The sequence below is a fragment of the Dryobates pubescens genome, chromosome Z (genome assembly GCF_014839835.1).
Source record: "Dryobates pubescens isolate bDryPub1 chromosome Z, bDryPub1.pri, whole genome shotgun sequence".
NCBI classification, from domain to species: Eukaryota; Metazoa; Chordata; class Aves; order Piciformes; family Picidae; genus Dryobates; species Dryobates pubescens.
The window spans coordinates 24,869,303-24,883,260 of record NC_071657.1 but is presented as its reverse complement, the minus strand read 5'-3'; positions in this window follow the sequence as shown (position 1 = coordinate 24,883,260).

The following is a 13,958-nucleotide window of genomic DNA, read 5'->3' as shown; positions in this document are numbered from 1 at the left end:
CAGGCTCAAAAACATCAATTAAGTTCAAAATCACTGCCATCACCTCCCATGGAATTCTCTGTGACATCAATGAATCCTTCTTTTCAGATGGAAGCTACCTGAAAAGGCAGCTGCTGTGAATTCAGTGGCATTCTCCCCTCAACCCCTCCCAACTTCTTGGCTTCCCCCCTCCTTTTTTCCACCCCTCTTTGTAGCTACGATGGCTTTGCTGAGCCTTTCAGTTTCCCCTCTCCTTTCCCCCCCCCGCTTCTCTTTCTGATAAAACTCTCTTGTCTATGAAAGTTTTGTTCTGATTTAAAGCAACAGTGATAATTTTGTTATTTCTTTAAAGATTTATTATTTTGATGTTTTAGTAATTAAGTTTTCACAGTAAGCACAATGAATAGTGAGTATTCATTATAAGTATTTAGTAATTATAATAAGGTATATTCAATAATAAGTAATAATAATAATTATTATAAGCATATAATTATAATATACAATTATAATAGAATTGATAATTGATAATAATAAGATATAAGTAAAAATGGATATGTTTAAGTAGAATAAGTTATTCTACAACTGTGTGCCATGGCATTTCAAGAGATCTGTATGTAATACAGGTAAGAGTTGTAGTAAATAGGTTTTAATTTTAAAAAGCACTCTTTAGTTAATGCAACATCTTTTTTGTTTCTTTTTTAGATATTGATTTGATAATTTAATTTTAGCATAATTCCTTAAGTTTTTAGGGATAGCATAAGTTAAGAGTTTGATGTAAGTATATTACAGAATTTTTTTTTGGTCTTTTCTTTCTATTTATAATAGCTTTAAGATAAGGATTATAGAATAGAATAGAATAGAATAGAATAGAATAGAATAGAATAGAATAGAATAGAATATATATATTATTTTTATATAATATATATATTTATTTATATATATGTGTGTATATATATATGTGTGTGTGTGTGTGTATATAATTATAAAAAAATAAATAGGGATGCATATTTTATAACCTACAGATTTAGTGAGACCAGCAAGGAAAAGCCATGTCACGACCTGGAAACATCTATTTTGCAACTCAGTGCTGCAATCATCTCAGCAAACAACAGCACAAGAATCAAGAGGATGGGACAAACAGCATTTCCCATGAAAGTGAAAGTCACCAGACCTAACACCTGTCTCAATGACTGTTATAATAATCTGAAATCAAATATATCAATTAGAACAATGTACTAAAAAACATCTGAATTAGAACTGAATATCACAATTGTTTAATTTTTGTGTTATTAGTGAATATGTTCTTATGGATTTATATGGTAACTCATGAGTCTGTCATAGTTAAGTAATTATCCTAAGCAGTTTAATGGAAGTTCAAAATTAATTATAGCACAAAACCATTTTCATTTTAGGTTATAAATTAAAAAAAAAAAAAAAAAGATAATTCAGGTATTATGTCACAAAAAAAAAAAGAATAGTTAAAGAATGCTATGTTCTCAAATTTTCATTTTATATGTGGTTTTAAGTATGATTTAACAAAATTTATGGAGGATGTAAACATTTTGAAGGTTTTAGTTGGGAGAAATTTGAAAGAAAAAGAAACAACATTAGGCCAAAGTTAGTATTAATAGGACTCAGTACCTTTCCTTAGCAAAAACAGGGCATCAAGAGATCAATATATTAGGATGAATAAAAATGGATTATTGTGTTATGTTCAATTTTACATTGGGCAGAACCATGAATATTCAGGATGTCATCTCTGACCCAGAGAAGGACCTGTTTTACTCTTGCTGTTTACCTGCAAGTATTTTCTTTATCTGTGGAGATAGAGTCTGGCCAGTTCTACCCTTATATATCAAGGAGAATGTGGCTGGCGTTAAACAATTCTATGATTTTTGACCATCTTAGAAGAAAAAATAATAAAGGTGTAATATACCTTTGATGCAGATTGTAAAAGACAGTGCTGAAGATTGGGTTTACTCTATTTGTAGATCTTTGTATCTTGATCCTTGTGTACAATGTATTCAGGCTTAATCAAGTCTTCTTTATTAATAAGAAAAGGGAAATGTGCGTATTGAAACTAGTAAGATCTAAGCTCTCCTTTGAGAGACCAGACAAGTAACAAAAAAGTAAGTTCAGGGCTGTAGGATGAAACTTTCTGTCTGAAAGAAGCAACTGTTCTGTTTGTGTTCTGAATTTGAAAGATAAGTGGAAAGGAATGTGAGCTTGTTACTGAAATGAGCTGGAAGCTTTGTTATCTTTAACCATATATTATGCCAATTATGTCAGAATGAGCTAATTCGTACAACCTGAATATTGTGTCTTTTATGGGTTACATCAGTCTGTTAGACGTGCTGCGTTACAGAACTTTTGCTTTTCCTATATAGTTAATTTTACCTTGCTTCCTTCTATGTATGCAAATCATCCTACCACATTTCTGTGATGGCAGTTATAATGTGGTTTCCCTGGTGCACAATAGCTTCCAATTCCTCCTGTTTATTGCCCATGCTATGGGTGTTGTCATACATGCACTTGATTTGAAATACAGATATCTCCTCCAACACCTCTTCCACAGGCACTGGCATGTCACATTCAGGTTCCTTTCTAGTGACCCCAATTTCAACCCTGCCCCCCTTCATACCTAGTTTAAAGCTCTGAAAATTAGCCCTGCTAACTCCCTTCCTAAAACCCTTTTCACCCTGTGAGAAAGGTTATTCCTATCTGTTGCAACCAGACCTGGCCTCTTGTAAATCAAGCTGTGGTCAAAAAAACCAAACCCCTGCCAGTGATACCAGGCTCAGAGCCATGTATTAATCTGCTGGCATATCCTGCCTAATCCCACACCATGCCCCACAGCTGGAGGGAGGTGAACATGACCTGTGTTCCCGATCCCTTGACCAAATGTCCCAAGGCTCTGAAGTCCTTCTTCATTGTCCTTGGAGAAGTTCTTCCTATTTCATCACTGCCTACTTGAAACAACAAAAGAGGATAACAGTCTGATATCTGTACTAGGGACAGGAGCTTCTTCCTTATATCTTTAACTCAGACCCTCAGGAGGCAACACATCTCCCTGTGTAGTAGGTCCTGTCTGCATATTGGGTCTTCTGCTCCCTTAAGCAGTAGTCATCAATGACAATGACCTGTCTTTCACTCTTTACTGAGGAGGTTTTAACGCAGGGGCAGTTCAACTAGACTTTCATGACACCTCTAAGCTGGAAGACAGTCATCATCACCATTGTCGAGTTCGCCTTGCAGAGAACTGTACCTGTCCTTGCTTCCATCTTAATTCTTCTGGCTGTCAAGTCCCAAAGCCCCATACCTGTCATACAATGGCAACTGGGTAGGTGAGGGGGGCTGAGGAAGTTCTCACTTGCCTCTCTGAGCAGGAACCTCTTTCCATTCCTCCTTGCCTCTTATGTCTCCTCCTTGTGTCTGGTGACAGGAGGAGAGGGGGTCCTCCACTACTTGTACAGCCCCTTCCTGCTGCCTTAGCCTCAGACTGTGGCTCCACCAATCTATCTCACTTTTACTCTCTCATTTTTATAAATCTCTCTACCTCCTCTCTCAGTTCAACCACCTGCCTGGGCAGGTCATTTAATTGATCATCCTGTACACAAGCAGTGACTGATGCCTAGTTCAAGTGCCAGGCTCAGGCATTCACCAGACAGAGACCTGCATCTTTGTGCAGGAGCTTGGTCTGGGTTCCCATGTTCCTTTGCCCTGTGGCTCTTGGCCATGTTCTGACCATGATCTCTGCCTGGGAAGGAACCAACCACTGGTTGCTGCTTCCCACTCACCCTGCTCACTCACTCCCAGTGTGCTGCTTGCTGTGATCCGGTGAGACAGCTGGTCCTGGTGCTGCTGCCTCTCTGGAAAAGTGCTCTCAAGATGGCTTGCCTGCATTTGTATCTCACAGGTTCTGTCTTTCCCCAGCACGGGAAGTGCAGAAGAAGAACAAGTGCACTTTTTTGAAGCACTGTGCTGTGTTTAGGGTAGCAGGAAAGTTTACTAATTAACTAAGCAAAAACTGATTATGGAAGTTAAGTTTTTTGACTATGCTTAAAAAGAAACAAATAGAAAAATAATTGAGATGAAATTAATGTGAAAAATATTACCAAATCTTAATAACAGGTTCTGTAGCATTTGTGGAAATACATAAATTGGTACTTTTGTGCCATGCCATCAAGACTTTTAAGTGTTACAGTCTAGTCACATTAAAAATAGTTCCTGAAACACTGGCTGAAGTTTAACACTTGGAGTCAGTCTATAAGCTAATGTTCTTGTGTTTCTCATTGGCATCCTCAGCATTCTTTTTTTGACCTTCAGCTAAGGAAGATATTGTCAGTCTGGCTAAGTATTTTCGCAGTGAAGACATGTAGTACATCAGGAGAAAATAAAAGTCTGTAAGTTCAGCCTCCTATTTGCAAATTAAATATGAACATGAACAGCAGGAGGATGACTTTTAAAATATATAATTGTGGCCACAAATCTGTAGTATCATTCTTCTTCAAATCTCTTCATTTGCTTCCCTTACCTTCTGCGTCCAATTTAAACACTATACCTGTGGCAATGGTAGCAATAAGCAGTGTGAGCAATCTGGCAGTATAAGCTTAGAGCCTGACATGGTGGTAGGGCATGTTCAGCATAAGTGCAGAAGTAGCTAGCAGTTCAGCAAAACAGTGCTGTGCCTGCAGCATGTAACTAAAGGAGGATACTGGTAGCTATAAACACAGGGAGTTATCTTGGAATAACAGGATGCACGCCTGCATCAACAACCTCACATGTTATTAGCCATTTAACCAATAATCTATAATAGTGCAATGTGTGGTCACTCGTGGGGAACCAATGAAGCTATGTCAATGATTCTCTCTGAGTCTATATAAGCTGTAGAGGTTTCCTTAATAAACGAACAATACTAGATCATATTGGTCATTCGTATTGACTCCATTCTCCATCACTGAACTCTGGTGCTCGAACTATTGAATGGGATCCTCAGACTATGATGCTGCTCGACTCAGCATAAGAGGTACGCTCCAAGAGGTATGGAAAGCCAATCGCATCAGCACTGCCCCAGTGCTGAAAAAATAAGCAACGTGTGCACACAAAAGGAAGTGAATCTCACCAGGATCCGGTGAGCAGCTGGGGAGGACATGGGGTTGGTAGTGAAGAAGAAGAGGCTGTGCTAAAAGTCCTCCAAAGTATCCTTTCCATGAGAGGTATTACTTACGATTCTGGGACTTTAAAACAGCTGTTAACCTGGGCCTGGGATCAAGGTCTTATCCCCACAGTAAATGAAGCTTTTACTTCCAAATCCTGGGACAAAATTGGAGCCCAGCTGTGGGATGAGGTGTCTAAAGGCTCAAAAGGGGCTTTTTGCTGTAGAACTTTGTGGTGAACCGTCACTGATACACTGCAATCTATGAAAGAAGAAAAATCTGCCTTCGATTTGGCTGCTGCAGCATTGGTTGTAACCGGGATGAAAAAGGGAGATGTGGAAGGCTCTGCATCCTCCACCCCAGCCCTCCCTGCATTGTCTGCTGTTTTGTCAGCCTCGTCGCCATAATTCCTATTTCAACTACCCACCACCCCTCTTCCTGAACGAACTGTGGCCCCTCTATCACCACCTTATACCAAGAAAATATCCCTTGCTACTGTGTCAGTAGTGACAGAGGTAAATCCTGACCTGACTGAGGAGACTCCCACAGACAAAATGGAGGTCACTACGCATGAAGTTTCAGTGCAAGAAGACGCCATGTCTGCCATCTTGACGAACACACTGCGTTCAGCAGACACCACAGCTGCCGTTCATTCCAAGCAGAGGAAAAGCGATAAAAAGTCAGTGAAACCTGTGGTTCAGCATATTCGATCCCCATCATCGACATCTTCAAATACTGACAGTGACAGCTCGGATTCGGAGGATGAAAACACTGGTGCCAAGAAATCGAACAGCGCCGACTGTTGTGCAACTCCTCTTAGAAAAAGTGGAGTGCTTGGAGGCTTGTGGTTACAGAATTTTTATGACCGCACCCCTTCCACAAGCCCCAGCAGCCCCAGTGGCCCTGGCGGCCCCGGCGGCCCCAACAGAGGAGGCCTGGACCGATGCACCACTGACACCAGCACCACCAACCATAGTGGTGGCCCTGGTGGCCCTGGTGGCGGCCCCCATCCTGGCAGCCCTGGCGGTGGTCCCCATCCTGGCAGCCATCCCCATGGTGGTGGCCCCCACAGCGGGCTCAGCAGCAGCCACGGCAGCGGCCCCAGCAGCCCTAGTGGTGGTCCCCCCAGTGGTGGCCCCCCCCCAGCAGCTACAGCTGCGCTACCCTCCTCACCTCTTACATCCCAGACATTATCAGGAGATGATACCATCACAACAGAGTATCAAGTCAAATTCCGAAGGGACGATAGTGTATGGGATCTGGAGGTGGGAGGACAGGGAACCAATCCAGTGTTGAGTCAGTGCAGAGGTGTTGAGAATGAGGAAGCAATTCATAAGGTTGTCCTTGCATGGGTAGCTTGCCCTTATACTTAACAGGAGTCATCTCCAGAGGCTGTATGTCTGTTTCTTTTCCAATTCCTTTCTCAGTCTCTCAGTTTCTGGTGATGGGTCCAAATTTTTTGGTTTATTTCTTTCTAACAGCTGACTGTCAGTCTCATTATCCCAGCACTGTAGCAGCCAGACAACAATATGGTCTCCTGGCTGACGGCTGTAATCCTTATACATATCTGTAAGCTCTGCTGAGGTCAAGGACCAGGTAGTCTCTACTTCCTGCTTAATTTCACTCACTCCCTCTGATCTCCCAGTTGATGGACCAGCCCCTTGATCAGAATCTTCCTCCTCCCTTACTAATCTATGATAGGTACCTGTTGATCTTCTTGTCCACTGCTGCTTTTTCACCACTGGGACTATCACTCTGGTTGCTGTTTGCGTCCCCATCTCAACCATAGTATCCTCAGGTGACATTTGCGTGTCTGCCTCAGCCACAGTCCTCTTAGATACTGAACTGTAGCTTGGTGAACACAGGCCAGACTCCAACAGCAAGAAGTTGCTGATTTTCATTGGGGTAAGTGTGTGTGGTAATGAGAAAAGTTCAGTTCTCACCCCCACACACAAACCACAGCTAACTCAGTTGGAGAAGCAAATGGAAAGGCTACAAGCAGAACGAATTGCAATGAATATATACACAATATACAGTATTTACAGTATATACAGAAATATACAGGAAAAAATGTAACACAGAAAACTCCCTCCAGATGCAGGAGGGTTCCCCTCAAAACCCCTTTTCCCCAAGCCCAGAGAGTGGTGGTGAATGGTGCCACATCCAGCTGGTGGCCAGTCACCAGTGGCATCCCCCAGGGATCAGTGCTGGGCCCCATCCTCTTTAATATCTTCATTGATGATCAGGATGAGGGGATTGAGTCAGTCATCAGCAAATTTGCAGATGACACCAAGTTAGGAGCAGATGTTGGTCGGTTAGAGGGTGGAAGGGCTCTGCAGAGGGACCTCGACTGACTGAACAGATGGAATGAGTCCAACAGGATGGCATTCAACAAGTCCAAGTGCCGGGTGCTGCACTTTGGCTACAGTAACGCCATGCAGAGCTACACGCTGGGGTCGGAGTGGCTGGAGAGCTGCCAAATAGAAAGCAACCTGGGGGTGCTGATTGACACCTGCCTAAGCATGAGCCAGCAGTGTGCCCAGGTGGCAAAGAAGGCCAGTGGCATCCTGGCCTGCATCAAGAATAGTGTGGTCAGCAGGAGCAGGGAAGTCATTGTGCCCCTGTACTCTGCACTGATTAGGCCACACCTTGAGTACTGTGTCTGGTTCTGGGCCCCTCAGTTTAAGAAGGACATTGAGACACTTGAATGTGCCCAGAGAAGGGCAACGAGTCTGGTGAGAGGCCTTGAGCACAAGCCCTAAGAGGAGAGGCTGAGGAAGCTGGGATTGTTTATCCTGGAGAAGAGGTGGCTCAGGGAAGACCTTATTGCTGTATACAATAACTTGAAGGGAGGTTGTAGCCAGGAGGGGGTTGGTCTCTTCTCTCAGGCAACCAGCACCAAAACAAGGGGAAACAGTCTGAAACTGCACCAGGGGAAGTTTAGGCTCAAGGTGAGAAGAAAGTTCTTCACTGAGAGTGGTGTTTGCCATTGGAATGGGCTGCCCAGGGAGGTGGTGGAGTCACCATCCCTGGATGTGTTCAAGAGGGGGTTGGACATGGCACGTGGTGCCATGGTCTAGTCATGAGGTCTGTGGTGACAGGTTGGACTTGATGATCTTTGAGGTCTCTTCCAACCTTGGTGATAATGTGATTCTGTGATTCTCTAATTTCCTTAAGGTTGTGTTCCTTCATATTTCTGTTTACACAAATAGGTCATGATCTGAACTTCACCTGTCTTTGTTCTTGCAATCACTCATCTTTCAGTTGTATCAGTACAATCTCCTTCTGGCTCAAAGATCACTTCATGGATATTGCTGTAAACTTGTGAATATAGCATGAACATTTTTCTTTATTCATAGCTGACCTATAGTTCAGAAAGATTATTCTTGCTGTTTCATATAAAGATTGAACTATAGTGTGGAGAACAGATATGAAGTTGTGAGATCTAATTGTAGTTTGAAGATGTATTTTGTTTCCAGAATGCAGAGAGAGATTTTTTTAGAGGCTTCTGGAAACGTATTGTGGATTCTTTTCTAAAAATATGCACCTCCAAAATACTTTTTAAGTCTTTTGACACTATTTCCACTCCCTATGGAGTGACTGGTCAACAGAGTTTAATTACAGAATCCTTTTTCCAGAAAATAATGAATATCATCTTTTTTCAACACTGACTGGAATTTCAGCACTGTACTTTTCTAACCGGGTCAGCATCTCCTAGCATCAATTTATAGCAGCTGTGAATGCAATCTGCCATGACCTGTACTGGGTGGATGGATGGAGACATGGGTGAATGGATGGATGAATATGCAGCTTATCTAACTCCAGCATTTGTCTGCTTCTTAGTAGAGATTTATATTTTGTTTGGGTGTTTTGTTGTTTGTTTGTTATGTGTTTTTTTTATGTTTTTGTGTTTGGGAGGGTGAAAAGAATGGGAAGAGGCGTGAGATACAATGTGAAAAATCACTTGTGGTCTCTTATTGCACACTGACAAGACATCTAGCAGTCCATGTGTTTTAGTATCTAGCTGCTGGTTACTGAATAAGGAACAAGAAGCTGCCATTTATAAAACTCCAGTTTCTCTGGGAAGCAAGCTCTTGGTCTCCAGACACACAAATGAAGCAGTTCAGGATCCTTCACCATGTCAGGTAGTTGTAGGCACTTCGTCTGCAGCAGTATTATTTCTTGTATCTGAAAACCTCTTCGACAATGTCAGAAGTATGGATCATTTTTAGTAGTGGATATGGGCCTGAATGGAAGTAAAAATTCCTACTTCTGGTGAAAGAAGCTTGTGTGTCAGAGACGTACATTCCCCTTTGTATTTTAGCAGGTTTTTCATCTCTCTTACAGAAGAGGCTTTATCTGGATTAAGAACCACTGGTTGCATTCACTTACATGCTTGGATTGGCTCTTCAGCTGTATGAAATATGATTAAAAGAGGTTCTGCTTCAAGAATCACTCTTGAACTTGGGCCAACCTACATATGGCAAAGCAGAATATGTGTGTGCCTGTGTGTCTTACTCAGCTGCTTTAAGGTCTGTCTGATTGTAGTATAGCCCTTAAACTTTGGATTATTGAGTTGTCCTGTAAGAAAATTAAACTGATTGTATCTCTGTTCATACTATTAAAAACTGTATGTGTCTTTATTCATGTTTTACTGTGTTGGAAATATATGTTTGAGTTTCTGTATTAATCTCTTTCATGCACATGTATGTGTCCATATGTACATATTCATCTTCCTTAATCCAGAGGGTTTTTGTATGCTGCTTTCCCCTCATTTCTGTGTTGTAGGGAAAAGGCAGTGTGTGGTAGTTTTAGGCTATGCCTTTAAATTTATTTATTTTTTCACAGATCTTTAACGGGAAGTAGTCAAATGTAAATAAATCACTATTTGGCATATAAAGGAAAATAATGATAATTCTAAAGAATCCCATTGGAGAGACATCTACCATAAGATTTAGTTCCCAAAACAATTTTTCTCTCTTCTTGCTTCCTTGTGCTTGGAGATACAAACTTGCTTCTGCTTGCTTCTGCACTGTTTTGGTTAAGTCTAACTTCTCTGCTCCTTTCTCTTGCCCATTTTGTACAGGAGGGTAAGGGGGAGGCAGGGAGGGAGAAGCTAGTAGCTTCCCCTGATCCTTGGCCAGGGGAGTTCTTGTGGTGTTTATTAATTGTAAATATTGTAAATACTGTATATTTGGTACATATTCATTGCATTTCATTGTAGATTGTAGTCTTGCTTTTACATACAGCTTCCATTTGCTTCCACCTGAGTTGGTCTGGCAAATGTAATGTTGGGGAGGGGGCAAATTTCAACCCACCACATTACAAAATTAATTGGCACTGAAAGTGGGGCACTGCTTGACTGATTAATTCCTGATCAGATTAAAGAAGCCCAAATGATGCTGGTTTGGGTTTTTGTGGCCTTTGGTGTACTCTGTTTTAATGGTGATGCTATATAAATGGCTTGTTTCCACACTAATTGACCAAGTTGGCATAGTATATAAGCTAGTCCTTTGGTTTAAATACAAGTAAAGGAGTTTTGGTGACTACTGCCTTGGATTTGTTGGTTTGGGGGATATGGCAATGCAATTCTGAGTCCTTCCTGAGTTTTTTGAATTTAGTGTTCCTGTAACAGAGACTTATCTTGGTGGTTTGAATCTTAAAATGATCTGTTCATTATGCCTAAATTTGGTGGTGGTAATAATAGGTCTGTTAAAAGCATTATACTGGAAGGCAAGTACAACTGATTGCTCTGGGTCTAAGTGGGGAAGGAGTCATAAGAGATCTGCCTCTAATATAGAGAGTTCTAGTGCTGAGGAAGGCATAGAGACAGGAGAAGCTGCAGCAACAGGCAGTATCAGGCAGGAAGGAATTAATAGGAAAGATGTTTTGAATCACAGTGAATGCCACAGCTGCATTGTTTTGGCTAAGTCTAACTTCTCTGATCCTTTCTCTTGCCCATTTTGTACAAGAGGGTAAGGGGGAGACAGGGAGGGACAAGCTAGTAGCTTCCCCTAGTCCTTGGCCAGGGTGGTTCATGTTCTGTTTATTAATTGTAAATATCTGTAAATACTGCATATTTTATACATAGTCATTGGATTTTATTGTAGATTGTAGTTTTGCTTGTAAATACAGCTTCCATTTGCTTCCAACTGAGCTGGTCTGGCAAATGTTGGGAGGGGGGTGGTGGAATTTCAACCCATCACATTATAATTTCAACCCACAGCACAGTGTTAAACTAGCACATGTGGAAACCATGGAAGCCAGTTTCCAAGTTCTAGGCCCATTAGAGACAATTTAAGTGTTGGTGGCTGCAGGCACATGTTATCAGAGAAAGTTAAAGTTCACATCCTTTCCATTCAAGTCAAATAGTGGCAAACATTCCTTTTAGCTAAAGTCAAGTCCACAGACAGCTTTTCATTTTGTTATTTAAAAAAAAATATAGTTTTTTTAAAATAAATCTTTTACTTAAAAAGCCTAAGAAGAGATATGTTAAAACAACTTGTCAAAATATTTGTTGCGAAAAACTTTTCCCATTGCATTTTCTGAGCTTAAGTTTTCAAGCCTTTATTCAGTGCTAGAAAAATGCTGCATACATTAACTTGGCACTCTCTGTTTCTTGGTGTGTGAAATTCCTTGTAGAAGGGATAAAGTAAATTTTTAAGAAGAAGCTTGTCTTTATTAGCGATACTATCCTCAAAGAACAAATGAAAAGTGACAAAACCAGAAAGCTGATGCTATTTTTTTTATCCATGGGTTGCCACTCAGGCTTATTCACACAGCCAAGGAATTTACTTCTCACAAAATCTGAATTTGCTTCACAGAAACCTTGGGTTTATTGTATACATTAATGGAGAAAAAGCATCTTGTTGAATAAAAGAAACAGAATTTACTCTGAAGTAATAATTGTTAAGTGTCATGTAAGTACAATTTTATTAGGCTGCTGAGGGAGAAGAGTGGAATCAGATCTCTGTAATTTTTTATCTTTGCTGTAAGTTCTCCTGAAGGACTTATTAATTTCATTGGTTGCTTATTAGAAATTATTTCTGTCATCAGTATGCAGTTCAGAAAGGTGATACGTGTGAAATTCAATATTAGGACAGATTTTTTCTCAAGGAGGGTGGATCACCACTAAAACTGACTACCCCAAAAATTGTGGGTAACCAGTTTTTGGGTTGGTTAAAAATCAATTCCTAAGTTATCTCCATCCTTCAATATTTTCAAGACTTAACTAGAAGAAGTTGTTGCTAATTTCATCAAATACTGATAATAGCAGCAGATGACACTGGATGGTCTCTGATTTAAGCAACTTTTCTCAGACTGTGTGAAACCTCACAGCCAAAGGACACAGAGTATAAAGGGAAGCAATAAGGAGCCAAAAATTTTGCAGAAAGTGTCCATTAATCAGATTAGTTTTTTAAGGAGATAAGGTGCTTAAGAAAGTTCTTGCTAGTTCTGAGTGCTAGAGCCCCCACACAGAGGCAGAGATCAGCTCTTCATAGTCAAATAGTCTGTCAGAGTAGAGGTCTTCCTATGTAGCTATATTGTTTACTTAACTAATCTAAGAAGCAGGAAAACCAGAGTCTGTGAGAATCCTTATTTATTTGTATTTAATTTCACTAGATAAATTTAAATAATAAGTTATAAAAATGTTTTCCTTTCCCTGACACTAGTTTCCTGTTGCAGTGCTAGTACAGGACAGCATGTGGGAGAACTCACCGATTGCTTGGAATAGGTTTACATCTTGAGACTTAAGACTGAATTACTAATGTACCCTTACTGGTGATATTTTTTAAACTTACCATCTCTCCTATGGATTACATTTGTGTGTGACATACTTAAGAAAGGCAGACTGGTTTATCTATTTGCCATTGTGAAGGCAAAAAGGTACCTTTAAGTGAAGTTAGGGAATTAAACAGAGCAATATTCTCCAGAGTGCTTCAGACTCATTGTCTGTACTTTGTCCATGGACAGGTTTCAAACAAACATGTTGTTGGATTGGTTGATGGGTTGGACGCGGTGATCTTGAAGGTCTTTTCCAACCTGGTTTATTCTATGTATTCTATGTATTCTATGTATTCTAACAGAACCCTCACCTTGGGCTTCCGGAGGGCAAACTTCAGCTTGTTAAGGAAATTCATTCACAAATTTCCCTGGGTAGCAGCCCTCAAGAACCAAGGGGTCCAGGATACTTGGACCTACTTCAAACAGGAGCTCTTGAAGGCACAGGAACTGACAGTTCCCATGTGCCGAAAGATGAGCCTCTGGGGAAGGCGACCATCCTCGAAGAGCAAGAGCTCCTAAAGGAATCAAGAGAATAAAAGAGGGTGTATGGCCTTTGGAAGGAGGGGAAGGCTTCTCCTGATATGTTTAAAGATGTTGCTAGATTATGTAGGAGAAAAATTAGAGGCAAAGGCCTAGTCAGAACTGAGTTAGAGTTAGTGGCCCAGTTGGCCACTTTTGTGAAAGATAACAAAAAACTTTTTTACAAATATATTGACGCTAAAAAGAGGGGCAAGAAGAACCTCCATTCCTTATTGGACCTGGAGGGGAACATTATAACTGAAGATAAGGAAAAGGCTGAGGTCCTGAACACCTTCTTCTCCTCAATTTTCAACAGTAAGGCAGGAGGAGTTCAGGACAAGTGGCCTCCTGAGCTGGGTGATGGGGTCAGGGAGCAGTGTATTGCCCCAGAAATCCATGAGGAATTAGTTCAGGACCTGATGAGACACTTGGACACTCACAAGTCCTTAGGACTGGATGGGATCCATCCTGGAGAGCTGAGAGAGCTGGGAGATGAACTGGCCAAGCCGCTCTCCATCA